At 41.4% G+C, this 19,748-nt stretch overlaps 1 protein-coding gene and 1 long non-coding RNA gene across 13 annotated transcripts in view; one reads left to right on the forward strand and one right to left on the reverse strand.

The window, feature by feature from the left end:
* The window catches only part of CLOCK (clock circadian regulator), a 120,193-nt gene extending 105,611 nt beyond the window's left edge, over window positions 1-14,582 (reverse strand). For 9 of the 12 annotated variants that reach the window (XM_003898874.4, XM_009207079.4, XM_009207082.4 and 6 more), the window contains exon 1: window positions 14,422-14,582. The gene's annotated coding sequence lies outside the window, so the exon portion shown is untranslated. Of the gene's footprint in view, window positions 1-13,089; window positions 13,158-14,122; window positions 14,297-14,421 lie in introns of those variants that run through there. The other 3 variants (XM_009207080.3, XM_009207075.3, XM_009207081.4) reach the window with 3 other exon arrangements.
* A 302-nt stretch (window positions 14,583-14,884) lies between these two features.
* LOC116274170 lies at window positions 14,885-16,092 on the forward strand. Its single transcript, XR_004182760.1, has 2 exons — window positions 14,885-14,972; window positions 15,905-16,092. It is a non-coding gene; the product is annotated as an uncharacterized LOC116274170 (long non-coding RNA).
* The last annotated feature ends 3,656 nt before the right edge of the window (window positions 16,093-19,748 follow it).

The following is a 19,748-nucleotide window of genomic DNA, read 5'->3' on the forward strand; positions in this document are numbered from 1 at the left end:
TCAATACACAAAAATCAGTTGTGTTTCTATACACTAAAAACGATCAACTGGAAAAGAAAATTTAAAAAAAAAATCCCAATTTACTATAGTATCAAAAGAGGAAAGGCCAAGCATGGTGGCTCAAACCTGTAATCCTAGCACTTTGGGAGGCCAAGGTGGGAGGACTGCTTGAAGCCAGGAATTTGAGACCTTATGTCTATTTAAAAAATCAAAAAATTAGGCAAGTGTGGAAGCATATACTTTTAGTCCCAGTTACTTGGGAGGCTGAGGCAGGAGGATCATTTGAGCCCAGGAGTTCAAGGTCACAGTGAGCCATGGTTGTGCCACTGCACTCCAGCCTAGGTGACAGAGACCCTATCTCTTTAAAGAAAGAAAAGGGGTTGGCGGGGGGGGGGGGGGGGGGGGGGCGGCGGAAGGGTAGAGTGGATAAAATACTCAGGAATAAACTTAACCAAGGAGATAAAAGACTTGTACTCTGAAAACTATAAAACGTTGCTAAAAGAAATCACAGAAAGAATACAAATAAATGGAAAAACATTCCGTGTTTTAACAGTAATTAAACATTACTGTTAAAATGTCCATACTACCTAAAGCAATCTAAAGATTCAATGTAATCCCTGTCAAATTCCCAACGACACTTTTTTTGCAGAAACAGAAACAAAACCATCATAAAATTCACACAGAATCTCAAGGGACCCCCCAAGTAGTCAAACCAATCTTGAAAAACAACCAAAAATTTAGAGGCCTCATACTTTCTTATTTCAAAACACACTACAAAGCAACAGTAATCAAGACAGTGTGGTACTGACATAAAGACAGAGCTACAGACCAATGGAACACAACAGAAATATACCCTTGCACATACCACCAAATGACTTGTGACAAGGGTGCCAAGACTACCCAATGGAGAAAAAAACAGTCTCTACAACAAACAGTGTTGGCAAAACTGAATATCCGCATGCCAAAGAATGAACACAATATACCTCTCCAAAATGTGAGAAGCCAAAATGTGATGTTATTGATTTTTTTATGATGACCTAAAAGTTTTGATCTCCAAATATTTTTTCCAACACTTTTTAATTAAGTATTTTAGATACATATTGGAATATTTTTCTGCCTAGAAAGTAATTTAAATCATTTCACTGACTAAAGATTTTTGTGATTGTTCATAAATCCATTAAAAAGTGCTTGTTTAAGGCCAAGCATGGTGGCTCATGCCTGTAATCCCAGCACTTTGGGAGGCCAAGGCAGGTAGATCACCTGATGTCAAGAGTTTGAGGCCAGCTTGGCCAACATGGTGAAACCCTGTCTCTACTAACACCACAAAAATTAGCCAGGCGTTGTGGCACACGCCTGTAATCCCAGCTACTCGGGAGGCTGAGGCAGGAGAACAGCTTCAACCTGAGAGGCAGAGGTTGTAGTAATCCCAAATCACACCACTACACTCCAGCTTGAGCAAAGAGCAAGACTCCATCTTAAAAAAATAAAACAAAACCAAAGTGTTTGTTTAAGATGTAGGAGAGTGGATACTTGTTTACTAAATTCAAGACACATTACAAAACTTTTGCTTTTCAGTAAACTCTCAATGTTTTCCTTTTTGTGTGTGTCTTAAAACATTTATAAAGAACCCAGTAAGTAATAAAACGCTTTGTACATTTGTTTGCCATTTAATCTAGGTTGTACTACCTTATGATTACCAGCACAGAAATAATTAACAATTACAGTTGTAATATGCAGCAAGTCAAGTAGAGCATCAATGGAACAACACCAAACTTGAAACGAGTGCTTATTCTACTCTCAACTATCACCAAGCCAATCCTCAAACTCTTCCAAAGAATTATATGCGAGAGAACATTTCCAAACTCATTCTAAAAGGCCAGAATTGCTCTGATATCAAAACCAAAGATATCACAAAAAAAGAAAGCTACAGCAATAAACCTAATGAATACTGATTTTTTTACTCTTAAAAAAAAAAAAAAAATACTCACAAACCAAATTCAACAGCACACAGTCTATGTGCTGCCGTACTGCAGTATCTAATACTCCTAGGTATTTTTATCATAGCAGCCAAAACTAAAATATCCATTCTATCCTTACATGCTAATAGACTCTAATCCTGATGCCTTGATTTGGTTTTCTCCACAGTACAAATATCCATCTAGCATATATTTAACTCACTAGTTTCTCATCTGGTTTCCTCAGTTAGAACATAAGCTCCGTGAAGGCAGGGCTTTGTTCCCCAGCAAATAGAACAGTACCTGGCACTGAGGAGATGCTCAATATATACCTGCTGAATGAACAAGATAAGGACCACAATTAAAGGTATACTAAAAGACTCTGAAGCACTACTGAGAAAAATGAAAGGCCTAAATGAATGGAGAGGTATATTGTGTTCAAGGATCAAAGGACTCAATGTTGCTATCAATTTTCTTTAAATTAATCTATAGAGTAAATATAACCCTAAACAAAATCTCAGCAGCCTTTTCTGTATACAGTGACAATTTTTTCTTTTTTTTTTTTTTTGAGACAGTCTTGCTCTATCATCCAGGCTCGAGTCCAGCAGCAGTCAATGGCTCACAGCAGCCTCAACCTCTTGGGCTCAAGCAATCCTCCCATCTCAGCTCCTGGGTAGCTGGGATCACAAGCGCATGCCACCACGTCTGGCTATTCTTTTTCTATTTTTTTGGAGAGCCAAAGGCCTCGCTGTATTGCCACTACACTCCAACCTGGTCAATACAGCAAGACCCCGTATCAGTATAAAAAATTTTTTTTTTGCTTCTTGATTGTGGTGGTTACAAGAATGTTTAGGTTTGTCAAAACAAAATCTGCATATTTAAATTGGGCAGATTTTAACATATATACATTATACTCCAATACAAATCAATTTTAAAAAACATACTACATCAAAAAGTGAAACCCAACAACAAAATACCTAAAGAACACTACATAAAACAGCTCATAAAGATTGAGTATTCTGCACACCTTTAAAAAATAATAGGGGCCAGGTAAAGTGGCTCATGCCTGTAATCCTAGTACTTTGGAAGGTCAAAGCAGGAGGATCACTTTAGCCAGGAATTCAAGACCAGCCTGGGCAACAAAGTCAGATCCTATCTCTGCAAAAATAAATGACAATAATAATAATAGGAAACTGTCTGCACTTAGGTAAAATGAACTAGTTTGAAGCAGGCCAATATTCTTGCTAAGAACAACTTAAAAAGCTAAATAAATTATAAAAATCGTATTTTTAAAGGTAGTGAAGAGTTGTGGAAGCATGGGAAAGAAGAAGGTCTAAAATTACAGTGATGAGGAGAATCTTTTTTTTTTTTTTTTTTTTTGAGATGGAGTCTTGCTCTGTCGCCCAGGCTGGAGTGCAGTGGTGTGATCTTGGCTCACTGCAACCTCCAGCTCAGAGATGGGGAGAATATTTTAAGGGTATTTAGATGACCAGCATCTGTCTTTTCCGTGGGAGTATTTCCTAATTATTGCTTGGGCTAGAGGCTGAAAATTGAGGCCTGACCTGTGTAAAATATTGTTGCTGAGGAACACAGAAGCCAGGATAGCTTTTGGTGTTCACACAGGGCAGAAATAACAAAACTAGGAGACTAATTCTCATAAAAAGTTTCATGCAAGGACCTCAAGCTTAAGGGTGGTATCTCCCCTCAGCATATTTGCTGAATTTTAAAACCGTGCAGGGTAAAAGGCTACAAAGTTAACTAAAAAACTTTAAAAAGCAAAGTGAAATTTCCCATCTTTGGCATTGCTAAAGGGACAAGACCAACAGGCTTTGAAATGAAAGCCTTAGAAGATAACACCTGAAAAAATAAGGAAAAATAAGGATAACAAACTATTAAAATAGCAACCCAGCCACCACATAATTTAAGATGATGGGCTCTTGATATGGGTTGGATGTTTGTCCCCTCAAAACTTCATGATGAAATGTAAATGTAATTCCCAATGTTGGAAGAGGGACCCAGTAGGAGGCAACCAGATCATGGGGGCAAATCTCTCAAGAATGGCTTAGTACCATCTCCTCGGTAATAAGTGAGTTCACACAAGATCTGGTTGTTGAAAAGTCTGGGACCTGCCCCACCTTGCTCTCTTGCTCCCACTCTTGCCATGTGATGTACCTGCTCTCCCTTCACTTTCAGCCATGACTAGAAGCTTACTAAGCCTCACTATAAGCAGATGCCAGCACCATGCTTCCTATATACCTTGGAGAACCATAAGCCAATTAAACTTATTTTCTTTATAGATTACCCAGTCTCAGGTATTCTTTTATAGTAATGCAAACAGATTAATACAGCTCCCTAGCCTATCTGCATAGAACTTCCCCTTCCCCCACCCCTCTCCCAACCCGGCAAAATGTACCATTACCTGGTAATGCTTGCTTAATTTTTTTACTACACAATGCCTGGCATTCAATCAAAAATTATGAGACATAAACAAAACAATCAACAGACTTAACCTAATTGACATTTGTAAAACACTCCACCTAACAACAAAACACACATTCTTTTCAACTGCACATGAAGAACCCTTACCATGACAGAATATACTCTAGGTCATGAAATAAATCCAAATAAATTTCAATTTATCTCATCACAATGGAATTAAATTAAAAATAACAATGATCTCGGGAAAATCCTCGAATATCTGAAAAATATATAACACACTTATAAATAAACTATAGACCCAATAAGACATCAGAAAAGAAATTATAAAGTATTCTGAATGGAATGAAAATGGAAACATAATATATCAAAAACTGGAAACGGCCAGGAGTGGTGGCTCACATCACAGCACTCCAGGAGGCCAAGGAAAGAGGACTGCTTGAACTCAGGAGATCAAGACCAACATGGGCAACACAGTGACATCTTTGTCTTCAGAAAAAATTTTAATAAACTGTGGCCAGGTATGGTGGCTTACACCTGTAATCCCAGCACTTTGGGAGGCTAAAGCATTGTCTGATTGCCTGACCTCAGGAGTTCAAGACCAGTCTGGGCAACATGGTGAAACCCTCTCTCTACAAAAAATACAAAAATTAGCCAGGCATGGTGGCACACGCCTGTAGTCCCAGCACTTAGGAGACTGTGGTGGGAGGATCTCTTGAGCCCGAGAGGTCAACGCTGTGGTGAGCCATGACTGTGCCACTGCACTCAAGCCTGGGCAACAGAGTGAGACCTAGTCTCAAAAAAAATAAAATAAAAATAAAAAATTAGCCAGGCATGGTGGCACACGCCTGCAGTCCCAGCTAGTCAGGAGGCTGAAATGGGAGGATCACTTGAGCCCGAGTGGTCAAGGCTGCAATGGGCCATGATTATGCCACTGCACTGCCTGAGCAGTAGTGAGACCTTGTCTCAAAAAACAAATAAATAAATTATAAACAATTAAAGGGAAATTTATAGCATGCTTACATTAGAAAAGAAAAAAGGTCACAAATCAATGACCTCAGCTTCTATCTTAAGAAACTAGAAAAAGAAAACAAATTAAACCCAAAATAAGCTGAGGAAAGGAAATAAAGACCAGGGCAGAAATAAGAAAACTACAGGCAGTCAAACTAAAAGTTAACTTTTCAAGAACCTCAATAAAATCAGTAAACCTCAATAAAATTAGTAAACTTCTAGCCAGACTAATCAGGGAAAAGGGGAGCAGACACAAATTACTAGTATTGGGAATGATACTAAATCTCTACAGGTTATACAGATATTAGACTCATTACACTTTCTACAGATAGTAAAAGAACAATAACAGAGTATTATAAGCAACTTTTTGCCAATAAATGCAACAAGTTAAATAAAATGGGTAAGTTCCTTGGAAAACTTACCAGGCATGTGAAGAGACAGAACAATACAACCATATGACCAATAACCAACAGAAAAACAAACAAGATAAACAGACGAATAGATGATGCCAATATTGGAAAAGACAAGCATTTAAATAACTGTAATTAGTATGTTCAAGAGAACTGGAGTCTATTACAAGTCTATAAAATAAGATCAAAGGAATACTCTAGAACTCAAAACCACACTGTAAAATTAAGAATACAAAAGATTAGTTTTGCCAAAAAGAGAAGACAGTTTTGGCATACTGGAAGGCAGGTCAATAGAAAATATCCAAACAGAGAAAAAAAAAAATTTTCAACATGTGGAACATGATAATTACCTTTAACATATGTGTAATTAGGATCTAAAAAGAAAAAAAGGGGCAGAATATAGGAAAAGGTGATAACAGAACTTTCGAAAACTAAAAGGCATCCAGCTACAGATTCAAAAAACCCTATAAACATAAAGCGACAAAGAAAACCACATCTGAACACATCATAGTCGAAGTGCTTTAAAAGTAAGACAGTCTTAAAAGTAGCCAAAGAAAAATAAAAGACACATTATCCTCAGCAAGAATATAGCTAATACATTGCCTTCAATAAGACCGGTAGCTGACTTCAACAAAAAGAAAGGAAGACAGAAAGCAACCAAACATTCTTGAATGTGTTGAAAGAAAATAACTACCAACTTAGAACTTTATAGCCAATGAAAACACACTTCAGGCCAGCCACGGTGACTCATACCTGCAATCCTAGCACTTTGGGAGGCCAAGGTGGGCAGATCACTTGAGGCCATGAGTTTACAGACCTGCGTGGCCAACATGGCAAAATCCTATCTCTACTAAAAATACAAAAAAATTTAGCTGGGCAAGGTAGCACATACCTATAATCCCAGCTACTCAAGAGGCTGTGGCATGAGAATCATTTGAACCCAGGAGGCAGAAGCTGCAGTGAGCTTAGATCAGCCACTGCACTCCAGCCTAGGCAACAGAACGAGACTGTATCAAAAAAACAAAACAAAACAAAACAAAACACTTCAAAAAGGTGAAACTGTCGTGCATGGTGGCTCACACCTATAACCCCAGCACTTTGGGAGGCCAAGGTGGGAGGATCTCTTAAGCCCAGGAGTTCAAGAACAGACTGGGCAATATGACAAGACCCTGTCCCTACAAAAAATTTAAAAATTAGTTGGGCATGGTGGCATGCGCCTGTGGTTCCAGCTACTGAGGAGGCTGAGGTGGAAGGATTGCCTGAGCCCAAAAGGTTTAGGCTACATTGAGCCATGTTATTACCACCACACTCCAGCCTGGGTGACAGAATGAGACCTTGTCTCAAAAAAAAAAAACAAAAACAAAAAACAGGTGAAATTGAGATATTTTCAGAGAAACAAAAATAGAAAAAAATCACTGATAGTAGGTAGGCCACTATCAAAATGCATAATATATGGAAGTGACAGTATTATTACTCTAAAAATTGAAAACAACTTCAATGTCCAACAGAAGATTGATAAGTATTACAGAGATGAGAACGTTACATACCTACTAAAAATAATCACATAGCAGAAAAATACTGACATGAAAATATGTCGATGATTCACTGTTAACAGCTTGCACTACAGTGGACTACATTATGAACCCGTAACATCATAAAAGTATACATATACTTATGTAATGGCTAAACAAAATGCAGGAAGCAGATAGATAATCAAGAAGATTAACAACAGCACTCTTGGTGGTAGGATCTCCAATGATACTGTTTTAATTTTTTTTTTTTTTTTTTTGAGACTGAGTCTTGATATGTTGCACAGGCTGGAGTGCAATGGCGTGATCTCTGCTCACTGCAACCTCTCCCTCCTGGGTTCACATAATTCTCCTGTCTTAGCCTCCCAAGTAGCTGGGATTACAGGCACTTGCCACCATGCCCAGCTAATTTTTATATTTTTTGTAGAGATGGGGTTTCACCATGTTGGCCAGGCTGGTCTCGAGCTCCCGACGTCAAGTGATCCACCCACCTCGGCCTCCCAAAGTGCTGGGATTACAGGCATGAGCCACTGCGCCCAGTCTAAAATTTAATCTATGCTTTCTTAGTGTTTCCCAAGTTTTCTACATTAGGGATGTGCTATTTTTACAACCGGGGGAAAGAGAGGAGGGGAGGGGAAGGGAGGGGAAAGAAGGGAAGAGGGAGGGAGGAGAAGAGGGGGGAGGGGAGGGGAGGGGAAGGGAGGGGAGGGACAAAGGCAACTTTTCATATTAAACTATATTTTAATACAAACGATAAGTTCTTAGCTAGGGATATGGTCTAACCTTTATTGGTATATCCCCCATTTGTGCTTTTTACCTTTTTTTAAATACCAAAACCTGCCAACATGAATCAACCTGTACTTGCATTTTCCACTATTTGGACCTTGAGAGCTTGTTCCAAGGTTCTAGCAGGGGAGCGCAGCTACTCATACACCCTTGACCCAAGACCAGTCCTCCTCTATTAGGGATGGTCATCCTCTTTGACCAAGCATGCAGCTTCGGGAGGGACACACATGGAGCAGTGAGGGAGGAAGGGGATGCCTGCCGAGTCAGCCAGACGAGCTGAATCAACCCTGGGGATCAATGAGGTAACATGTCACAGCCAGATAGCCCTCACATCTCATTTTCCACTATTTGGGATGAGAATTAAAAATGTTAACTACCTGAATATGAACTCTTTGAAAAAGAAAATTAATATCCATCATTATTAATGTAAAAAATGAATGTTTCTGAAAAATGAAAAGCAAATTATATCTGAAACAGCATACTTTAAAACACAAAGTAATTCACAAAATTTCATTTTTCACAAGTGATTTCTTTCTGTAGACTTCTAAGACTTAAAATTAGCAGAATTATATCTCTGAAATATCCAACTAAAGTAATAACTCAGAGTTGAGGCTATGAGAATAAATTTAAATAATTTAACATCTGCATAATCAAAAAAATGGAAAAAAACAGGAATCTCTTTATCCAGCTATTTAAGTTACACCTAATAGGGCTTTTAACAAACGGTTGTAAAGCAACCTGTAAATATAAATGCCATTATGTAATTATAGTCAATTAGTAATAATTATACTGCTGACACGTGAGTGTTCTATAAATAATTCATATAACTCCATCTAGAATTTTTTATTCAAAAAAGGAGAAAATGCAACAGCCATTGGTGTAACGCCTAAAAAGAACTTAAAAAATATTTTACTTTATGCATCTATAAAAAACTATAAGGAAACAGATAAACATCAAAAGGTTTAGCTACAGTGTGGAACTTTGACTTTTCCCCCACAGTGTTGTTTTATTAAAATAGTCACAGCAAATAAATATTTTGACACAGCACTAGAAGTAAAAATGTGGGGAAGAGGTGACATAAAATACATGCTTCAAGACTGAGATAAGAGGAAACAATTTTCTTTTAATATTAACACTGGCTGACATATTTGGTGGTAGACAACAGTTAACTGATAGGATTTAATTTCCAAATTTTTCTAGCAATCTTGAAGTGATTAAAGAGGCTGTATTATAATTATTAAAAAAAAATCAAAGGGTTCTTTCCAGTGGGAAAGCTTTTAAAAAAAAACTATTGAAATAGCTCTGTCTCACAGATCCCTGCTAAAAGAATGTAACAACTCCTTACATTATCAAGAGCTAAGATCTGAGCTAAGTTTCCTTTCTCAACTAATTAAAAGGTTGACATACATATTCTCCCTCAAAACCCCATGCCTCTCCCCCACCAAAAAACAAAAACAAACAAACAAAAAAATAGCCAGAAATAGGCTCACCCTTACAAATCTTGTGTGTAATTTTCTTTTAAAATTTGTCATTTTCTACCTTGTGTTATAATGTCTATGCTTTTCAGCTGGGCACGGTGGCTCACCCCTATAATCCCAGCACTTTGGGAGGCCGAGGTGGGCGGATCACCTGAGGTCAGCAGGTCAAGACCAGCCTGGCCAACACGGAGAAACATCGTGTCTACTAAAAATACAAACATTAGCCGGGTGTGGAAGCAGGCACCTGTAATCCCAGCTACTCTCGGGAGGCTGAGGCAGGAGAATCACTTGAACCCAGGAGGCGGAGGCTGCAGTGAGCTGAGATCATGCCACTGCACTCCAGCCTGGGTGACAGAGCAAGACTCTATCTCTAAGAATAATAATAATAATAATAATAATAGTAGTAGTAGTAGTAGTAGTAGTAGTCTATGCTGTTTTAACCATACTAGATTCCACCGAAGGCAGGGTCAATTATACTGCATCTTTCTAGGTATCTCCCATAGTAAACAGTCTTTATCAATACTCTGAACTTTTTGCAAACTCTATCAGCTAAAAAGAATTAAGGTTTGGTAATTCTTTGTAACCTGGTTTAAAACAAACAACCCTCTGGAACTATTAGAGAACCAGAGGGATGGATGGAGGAGAGAGTAGTGCATATTAGTTGTTTGCTGTCAGTTAAGCAAAAGCCAGACCAAAGAGCCTCTTCTCTCCTTTTCCCTTCAAAAGCTAAATTTTATCCAAGTCCGTAACAGTGTCCCTTAGCTAAGGAGAGTCTGCTTAGGTTCACTTCAGAGAAGCTCAAGAGGCTGGTGTAATCTAGGAGGCTTTCGTAGGAGTCTGCAAGCAAGTACAGAAGAAAAACAAATCGAAGTTTAACCCATACGCTATTGCTCAAGTCAAAAGCCAAAGAAAATCCTAAAACTTGGATTCTGAAGAGTCCTATAAAATTCATGTAATCCAAGTACTTCTTGGGTTTTGTTTTGTTTTAAAAAAGGGTGTCAACTCTGTCACCCAGGCTGCTCTTTTAGAACTCCTGGGTTCAAGTAATCCTCCCACCTCAGCCTCCCAATTAGCTGGAATTACGGTGCGCACCACCCCATCTGGCTATTTTTTAAAAAAACATGTTGTAGCAAAGAGGTCTCACTATGTTGTCCAGGCTGGTCCTGAACTCCTGGGCTCAAGCCATTCTCCTACCTCAGCCTCTCAAAGTTTACAGTAAATTCAATCTATACCAGATAAAATTTACATCAGTATGACCTCCCTGCAAACTCTGCAAATGCCTCCATAACAATTGGCCCCTCATTAGTGAAAAGATGAGTATGACCTACAGTCTATATCACATGTTAAGCTTTCTCACAGGCTCCAAGTCATGTCCCTGTCCTGCAGGTAATAACAGAGCCCATACTAGAGGCAAAATGACAAAGCAGATGATCATTCAAAACGATTCTGTTTTCGAGACTGAAAAGGACATATCTGCTAATGCACAGAAAAATATCTAGAAGATCATACAGTGGTGCTAACAGTGACACCCTTCAGTCAAAGTATGAGTAGCTGGGCTCCGCAGATTCCTCTGGGGAGGAATGTGAGCTAGAAGTGGATGTAAAGGGGTTGTCACTTATTATATATACACCATTGTTTTAACTTTTTATGAGCGTCAATTTACTTCTGTAATTTTAAAAATAAGAGTCCCAGCTACTCGGGATGCTGAGGCAGGAGAATCACTTCAACCCGGGAAGCGGAGGTTGCAGTGAGCCGAGATTGCACTACTGCACTCCGGCCTAGTGACAGAGTGAGACTCCGTATCAAAAAAAAAAAAAAAAAGAAAAAATAAATAAATATAATTCAATTTTTTAAAAAGATTGAATAGACCCACATGGAATTCAAATGAAAAATAAGTGCCACTTTGCAGAAGTCAATCAGAAAAACCTACGTATCAAACAGAAATAATACAAGTATCCTACCCTACAAAATAAAAAGGAATACTGGTAATATTACAAAACTGCTCACAGCAACTGCAACCCATTACTCGCTAGTCACTACTTTGATTACACAATGTTAGTCACCAGGGGGAGTTTGAGGGTCCATCTAACAGCTGCCTGTGCAGTCTTAACCTCATTAAAAAGGTTTGCAACAATTCAGAGTCCTAAAAAAATGTTCATTTTGTACACTGTCTCTTTTTTCATGAGAAACAACCAGACACACACACACACACACACACCCCAATTTACATTTCACCAGGGTTCATGTTTGATTTCCTCAAAAGAAAGAAAAGTTTCCCAATCTGAAAAGCAAACCAACCTGGACAATCAAGTTTACTAGCACTTAAAGGGAATGTTCACTTACTCCTCACAATTGTTCATCATGAAACTTTGGGATTAAGTAAAATTTTATCCACTTACGACTCCTGAAAAAAAGAGGAGGGGGAAACACAAACTACACTCTGAAAGCAGCATAATCTAGCCATAATGCCAAATGTAAACAGTCATTATACATTTTAGCAAGGCAAAATGTAACTAAACATCTTTAAAAGATAAATGCCTGTGACCTCTGCAATCTTAAAAATTAAAGTGTAAATAGTCATAAAATGTATCCCAAACTTTCTTTTTAGTTGATTTTCCTAAAAAATATTAAAAGCAATCATATTGAAAATGACTCAAATCACCATAAATTAGGCAACAAAAATCACATAAATTATTTGGGAGAGGAGAATTTTTGTTTAACCCAGTTTATGAGTCCACAATATACACAAAAATTTGAAAACATGAAGACATACACATAATACATCTCATTTCCCACCATTCCCTCAGACACTGTTTCTCACCCTCCTCTATTACTACTAGTTTTCTAAATCCTCCCAGAATTTCTTTATATAAAGAGCAAACATAAATTTGTATTATTATACCTCGCCCTTAAGACATAACACGCTATTCACAATGTACTACTTAGACCTTGCTTTTTTCACTTCATAACAAATTTTTGTGATCTTTCCCTGTTAGAACGCAGAAAGCTTCCTTATTCTTTTTTCATAACTGATTATGCCTAGCTTTAGAACATTTTCAGTCTGCTTTCTCCAGGCTAACCTTTTTTTTACTTCTTTTTATTATTATTATACTTTAAGTTCTAGGGTACATATGCACAACCTGCAGGTTTGTTACATATGTATACATGTGCCATGTCGGTGTGCTGCACCCATTAACTCATCATTTACATTAGGTATTTCTCCTAATGCTACAGGCTAACCTTTTAAGACATTCTGTTCAGCCAACTACTTAACACCGGAATTAATTTCCTTCCCCCAAGATTTGAAAACCAACCAGATTTGCGATGTCCCCAAGGGATACGTTTCAGAGAAAGCAACTCATTATCTAAATTACATCCTTTTAAGAATGTTTATTTTCAAACAGGTAGAGAGGAATATTGCACAATTTTCTCCTCTAATCGCTTAAAGCTACAAATCAGAATGCAATCTTCAAAGTAAAATTACCTTTCATTTGGGGGGTTCAGCGTTATAGTCAAATCAACAACGACTGTAAAAGTTTCTTTACTTCTTGTGCTTTTCTTCCACTGCAATTTTTTTTTTTTAAATTTTTTAAAGAAGACTAGAAAGCCTTAAAGTCTAATAGCATGGCATTCTAATAGCAGGAAACCACAACCCGATTTGATCTTTCATCTGCCAGGTCAGAGACTGAGGCTTTTATCTTGCAGAATTAGGCTCACCTACCGTCAACAAGAGGACTTCTACAAAGCGACAAACACTTTCAAAGAATATAAACTCTGCGGCGCTGCGTGTAGGAAATTACACTCCAAGGGCCAAAGCCAACTCCAGAAAACCCGGCTTCACTGGCGAAAAGCAATCTACAAACGCCAGCGGGGGTGACCGGGAACGGGTAGCGCGGGTGGAGGAAAGAAGAGAAACCGAGCGCCTCGCCGCCAACCCTCGAACCCGCGCGCGGTCGCCGGAGTCAGACACTAAGAGCCGCGCGCTGCCCAGGGACGGAACCCCGGAACCACGACCACTTACGGAACCAGCCCGCGGGCGGCAACGGCGGCCGCTCGGACTGCGGACCGCGGCACGCGGGCCGGGCGCCGGGAGGGCGGGGGTTCCCCGGAGGAGCTGGCCGCCCCGGCGCCCCATTGGGCGCTGCTCCAAACGTGCCCGAGTGGTGACAGCAATAAAGTGGGTCACAAGGCCTAGCGGGTCCCCAGCGAAAGCGCTCTCGGCACCCAGTCCCCGGCTTTCCCCGCCTCCCAGTTGCTGGAATCAGCAGCAGCTCCGGGCGCCCTCAAGCCACCCGGCCCCGCCGTGCACCCCACTCCCGCCCCTGCCCCGCAGGTAACCCCAGCTGCCCCAGAGGGCCTCTCAGGCAGGGCGGGCCTCCGCCCCAAGTCCAGGGAAAAGACACACTAGAACAAGACGCCAAACTTGGGCTTCAGCTCCCGCCTTCCCCACCCTTGGCCGCCGCCCCCCGGCCCCACACACGCCGCCCCCCGCTCCCTCCCCTTCCCCGCGCCCTCACCGTGTGGCTTGCGGCGGCTCCGGCTTCTTCCCTCCCCCACCCAGGTCTCCCGCTGCGGTGGCTTGGAACCACTACTCTGCCGGTGTCCAGGAGGCGCCGCGGCTCCCACCTCCAGCAGCACCTGGGGCTGTGAGTGGCGCCCCCCACCCACCCCCCCAAAAATTCGCCGCTACTGTGGCCAGCTCCTCCTCCCCCTCCCTTCCCTTCCCTTCCTCCACCGACCGGGAGCGCGCATGCGCCGCCGAGGAAGCCAACCGGTGGACGGCAGGCCCTGGGCCCACCGGGCGGGCGCCACTCACCGGGAGCGCTCACGGCGGCGGCCAGATTTCCTTCGCGCTCTCGCTCTCCGGGGTTTCCTTTTTTAAAACGGCAGCCGCAAGCCGAGTCAGTGATTGCGCCCCCTCCCGGCGCATGCGTCGTCAGCTACCCCGCGGGCTCCGACGGCCGGCGGAGGCTCTGCGCTCGCCCCTCCCCTCACTCTCCCTTTTCCCGGCGCGGCTCGGTGCGCATGCGACTTGCCCAGTTAGGCAGCACGGAGCCGCGCCAGGGATCCCGGACGCCCGAAAAGACTCCCGCTCCCTTGGGCCGAAACCTGGCTCTGCAGGCGCCCAGTTCCCTGCCCCGGCCGGGAAGGGCGCCGGTTACTAGAAAGCCGGGGAGGCGGGGCCTGGTCGGGTGGAGGGCGCGGCCGGCCGGCGGAGCGCTAGCCTTAGGTCCTGGAGGCTCTTTGGCTTTCCCCCCGTGTGCCGGGGGCGAGGAGGAGGAGGAAGAGCTTCCTGCCGGATGAGGGATCCGGAGGCCAGAAAGGGAACCCGCTCTCCCTTCCAAAGCAAAACACTGCAGACGCCAGGTTAGATTTTTCGGGTGTTGGCAGACTTTTTCCCCCAGTGGCATCACTCGCGTTTCCTCTCGTGGTGCTGGGAGTGAAGAGTTGAAGAGGCGCCTGGACCGCCAGTGACATCCTCTCCCATCTGGAGGAGCGAGGCTTGGGTTGCTTCTTATTGGTGGGTGGATTTGGGGAGACAGGGCATGCGCCCTTGGCCGGAGGAGGGAAGCGAAAGGACGTCGGGATTTATTTGCTCATTTGGAGATTTTCCCCCGGCCTTTTATAAACACCAAGTGACAGTATGATGGAAGATGGGGAATGAAGCATCAGAAATAAACCAGGACCCTAATTTGCATGGATTTCCTCGTTGCAACAACGTGTGACTACTACGTATCTTCGGGAAATGACTTCCCTTGATGCGTTAAGGCACTCTTGGTCCACAGGGGAAAGCACATTTCAGTGCTTCTACTGGAGAATAGATCTTTACAATCTTAATTCCTAGTAATTCCTATGTTTTAATGAATATCATTTGGATTTGAAATAAAAAGCCATCTTCTTGTTTCAAAAAATACACTTTACTTTTTTGGCTATAAAATCCTCCCTTTAAGGTAACATTCACCTCAGTAAACATTTTCAGTTCTTGCTGTATGCTCCGGGCAAAAGAACATCAAACTGAAGCACTTATTCAGATACTTGATCCTTCACCTAAGGATTTTTCTTTCAGGAGTGGGAAAACATGATTTGTTAATTGACCCCATCATATAACAGAAGATATTTTGGTCGATGTTTTTGCCTGTTCAGCATTTATTCCCTATTCTGATAATTTCCTTTGAAGAACTATCATGTATCCACTCTCAGTCCACATGGTCTGAGCAGGACACAGGGGGAAAGCATATTTGAGTTTAATCCTCTGTTGCAAACTACAGTTCCTAAGAAAGGTTTTACCTCTTTACCAGTGGGTTTAAATCTGGGAGAATGGAAACCTGGAGCCGTCTTTCCACACGTGAATTCTGAGAAAGAAAGCAACATGGAAAATAAGCAGATTTGAAGACAAGAGGTTTGGCCTAAACACATGTTTGAGGCCCTGAAACAAATGTGGACTAGATTCCTCTGGAAATTTCATTAAACCAGTCAGTAAATTCTTGCATCTGTTTTATTGCTTAAACCAGTGAGAGGTTTTCTTTCACATGCAATCAAGAGTCCCGACTGACAAGAGGTAGGTAGGAAGACAGGAGGCAAAGTTAATAATACTGATAAGTTAGGTTGCAGCCAGACAAGAGAGGGTTTGAATGCTTTCCCTAGGATGGATTTTTGAATTTTATTCTAGAGACACTGATCCCTCCTTATAGTCCCTGTCATCTAGAATGTATTATCTTCAAAAATACCTTTGCCCTTTTTACTGATTTCATTGTCCTCTCAGTCACCAAGATCAAACCATGTCCATCTTTGACTCCTCTCTCTCTCATTGTATTTAATTATTTACCAAGACCTGTTGATAATCCCCCGTTTTTCTGCTCAGTCCTCTCTCGCTGCTTGAACATTTCCCATGGTTCAGTTTACAGCTTCTCCTTTCTCCCAGATTCTCTCCAAGAAAAGAAAAAATGTACTACATGTGTTTTTTTTGTTTTGAGACAGAGTCTTGCTCTATTGCCCATCTGGAGTACAGTGGCATGATCTCAGCTCACTGCAACCTCTGCCTCCCAGGTTCAAGCAATTCTTCTGCCTCAGCCTTCCAAGTAGCTGTGATTACAGACTCCCACCACCACGCCCAGCTAATTTTTGTATTTTTAGTAGAGATGGGGTGCCACCATGTTGGACAGGCTGGTCTTGAACTCCTGGCCTCAAGTGATCCACCCGCCTCAGCCACCAAAAGTGCTGGGATTACAGGCGCAAGCCAGTGTACCGAGCCTGTATTGGATATTTCCAATAGCTTTTCCAACTTCCAGATCCCACATTTTCATAAAACAAAAATCCTGCCTCATAGTTTCATAGATCCTAAATTTATATTCCATAACCTTAAACATAATTTCAGATATTCTATTCACTCCTTCTTGTGAACCTTGCTATCATTTAAACTGATTATTTTCTCAACTCCTCTGTCAACTGATTTCCCCCAGTTGGTAGGCAATGTATCATAGTGGTTAAGAGTACAGAATCAGGATCTAAACTGCCTGCATTTAAATCATAGCTTCACAACTAATATCTGCATGACTTTAAGCAAGTTATTTCTCTGTTCTTTAATTTCCTCATCTGTAAAATGGGATAATTACAATCCTATCTCATAACATAACTGAGACTGTGTGTGTGTGTGTGTGTCTGTGTGTCTGTGTGTACTTTTATCTGGTACATAAGAAATCCCATAGAAATGTTGGCTATTCTTGTCAATGATGTTCCTTTTTGGGTAATTTTCATATCTCTTTTACTCTAATTCTTGCCCTAACTCCTGTGTCACTCTGTCAGTCACAAAGTCATTATCTGTTCTTCCATAGTAACTCATCCATTCATTGACATTCCTAGTTTTACTACCATGCTTTAAGGTGAATTGGAGAACAGGAAGCTTTAAGATATGCTTAATACGGAATATAAGGTTAAGTATTTTTTTAAAGCTTGCATAGTTTATTCAGTTACTCATATTCTTTCTAATCCCTTTAAAATAGAACTACAAAATCCTGCCTCATACTTGAGGTAGTATTACAGACTTTGTGGTCAAAACTCTTGGCTTAAATTCTGACTAATGCTGAGAGATAGTGAGCAAATCAAGTAATTCCTCTGAGCTTCAGGTACTTATCTGTAAAGTTAAAAGAATAGGCATTTCAGAGAACTGTGATGATCAAAGATAAACTGCTACATAAAGGTTAGGTGGTGATCTTTAAAGGTTGTAAATCTTTACAATTTCTTGTTGGAACCCTAGGAATAGTTGAAATGACTCACAGATTTTTTAACTCCAGCCTTTAGTTCTCCCCGGGGCTCTATACACACTGTCCAGTTATCTACCTGATGTCTTTTCTTCTGTATCACAAATATCTTGGATGCTCCCTTCAATCTATTCTCCACAGAGCAGCCAAATTATTTTGAAAATATAAATGAAGTCACGTTATTTTCTTCTAAAATCCCTTTTATCATTTCCCATTACATACAAATTCCTAATTATGGTCACAATAACCTGTTTGATCTGGCCCCTCCCTACCTCTCCAACCTCATGTCTTACCATTTTTTTCCTTTTCCTGTAACTCTCCAACTGAGAAACTGCCTTTCATTTCCTTGCTAATTTCTCTCTGCTCTCAGGCTTTCAGGCATGCTGTGCCCTTGACTGGACCCCTCCTACCTTTTCTCATGGCTGGCTCCTTCTCAGTCATCACATCTCAAAGATCTAACTACCCTATTTAAGGAGGCCTCCTGCCAACATCCCACCTGCCCTCCCACCACCAATAATATGCAAAGTTATTCTCTTCTATTGTGTCCAGTTTCCCCCATAATACTTATAAGTTTAAATTATGTATATATTAGTTATATGTATATATGATATTTGTTTTCTTATTAACTATTTTCCCTACCACCACAAGGTAAACTCCAGAAGGGCAAGAACCATGTATTTTCTTTGCCACTCACTGTATGTGTAGCATCCATTTCAATACCTGAGGTTAGCTGTACCCACCTTGAAAGCTCGAGGATTGCTCGAGCCCAGGAGTTAAGGCAACATAGCAAGACCCCATCACTAAAATAAATTAATTAAAATTTAAAAATAAAAACCAGGTTGGGTGTGGTGGCTGACGCCTGTAATCCCAGGACTTTGGGAGGCCAAGGCAGGCAGATCACTTGAGGTCAGGAGTTTGATACCAGCCTGGCCAACATAGTGAAGCCCTGTCTCTACTAAAAATACAAAATAATTAGCCAGATGTGGTGGTGCATGTCTGTAGTCCTAGCCACCTGGGAGACTGTGGCAGGAAAATCACTTGAACCTGGGAGGCAGAGTCTGCAATGAGCCCAATTCGTGCTGCTGCACTCCAGCCTGGGTGACAGAGCAAGTCAGTCTCAAAAAAAAAAAAACAAAACCACCAAGGCCTGAGGTGAATAAATGATTTAATGAGTGAATGAAATGCCAGAAAGAAGATTTTTAGGATCATCTTTATCCTAAATTATGACTGTAGGCAGATTATTGTCAAGGGGTAGCCTTAGTAATGTGCATGAAAATGTGTCCGGAATTTATTCCTTCTGGTGGGTTCTTGGTCTCACTGACTTCAAGAATGAAGCCACGGACCCTCGTGGTGAGTGTTATAGCTCTTAAAGATGGTGTGTCTGGAGTTTGTTCTTTCCGATGTTCAGATGTGTCCGGAGTTTCTTCCTTCCGGTGGGTTTGTGGTCTCACTGACTTCAGGAGTGAAGCCGCAGACCTTCCCAGTGAGTGTTACAGCTCTTAAAGGTGGCGCGTCCGGAGTTGTTTGTTCCTCCTGGTGGGTTTGTGGTCTTGCTGACTTCAGGAATGAAGCTGCAGACCCTCGCAGTGAGTGTTACAGCTCATAAAGGTAATGCGGACCCAAAGAGTGAGCAGCACCAAGATTTATTGTTAAGAGTGAAAGAACAAAGCTTCCACAGCATGGAAGGGGGCCCAAGCAGGTTGCTGCTGCTGGCTTAGGTGACCAGCTTTTATTCCCTTGTTTGGCCCTGCCCACATCCTGCTGATTGTTCCATTTTACAGAGCACTGATTGGTCTATTTTACAGACTACTGATTGGTGCATTTACAATCTTTTAACTTGACACAGAGTGCTGATTGGTGCGTTTTTACAGAGTGCTGACTGGTG

Source organism: Papio anubis, chromosome 3 (assembly GCF_008728515.1).
Source record: "Papio anubis isolate 15944 chromosome 3, Panubis1.0, whole genome shotgun sequence".
NCBI classification, from domain to species: Eukaryota; Metazoa; Chordata; class Mammalia; order Primates; family Cercopithecidae; genus Papio; species Papio anubis.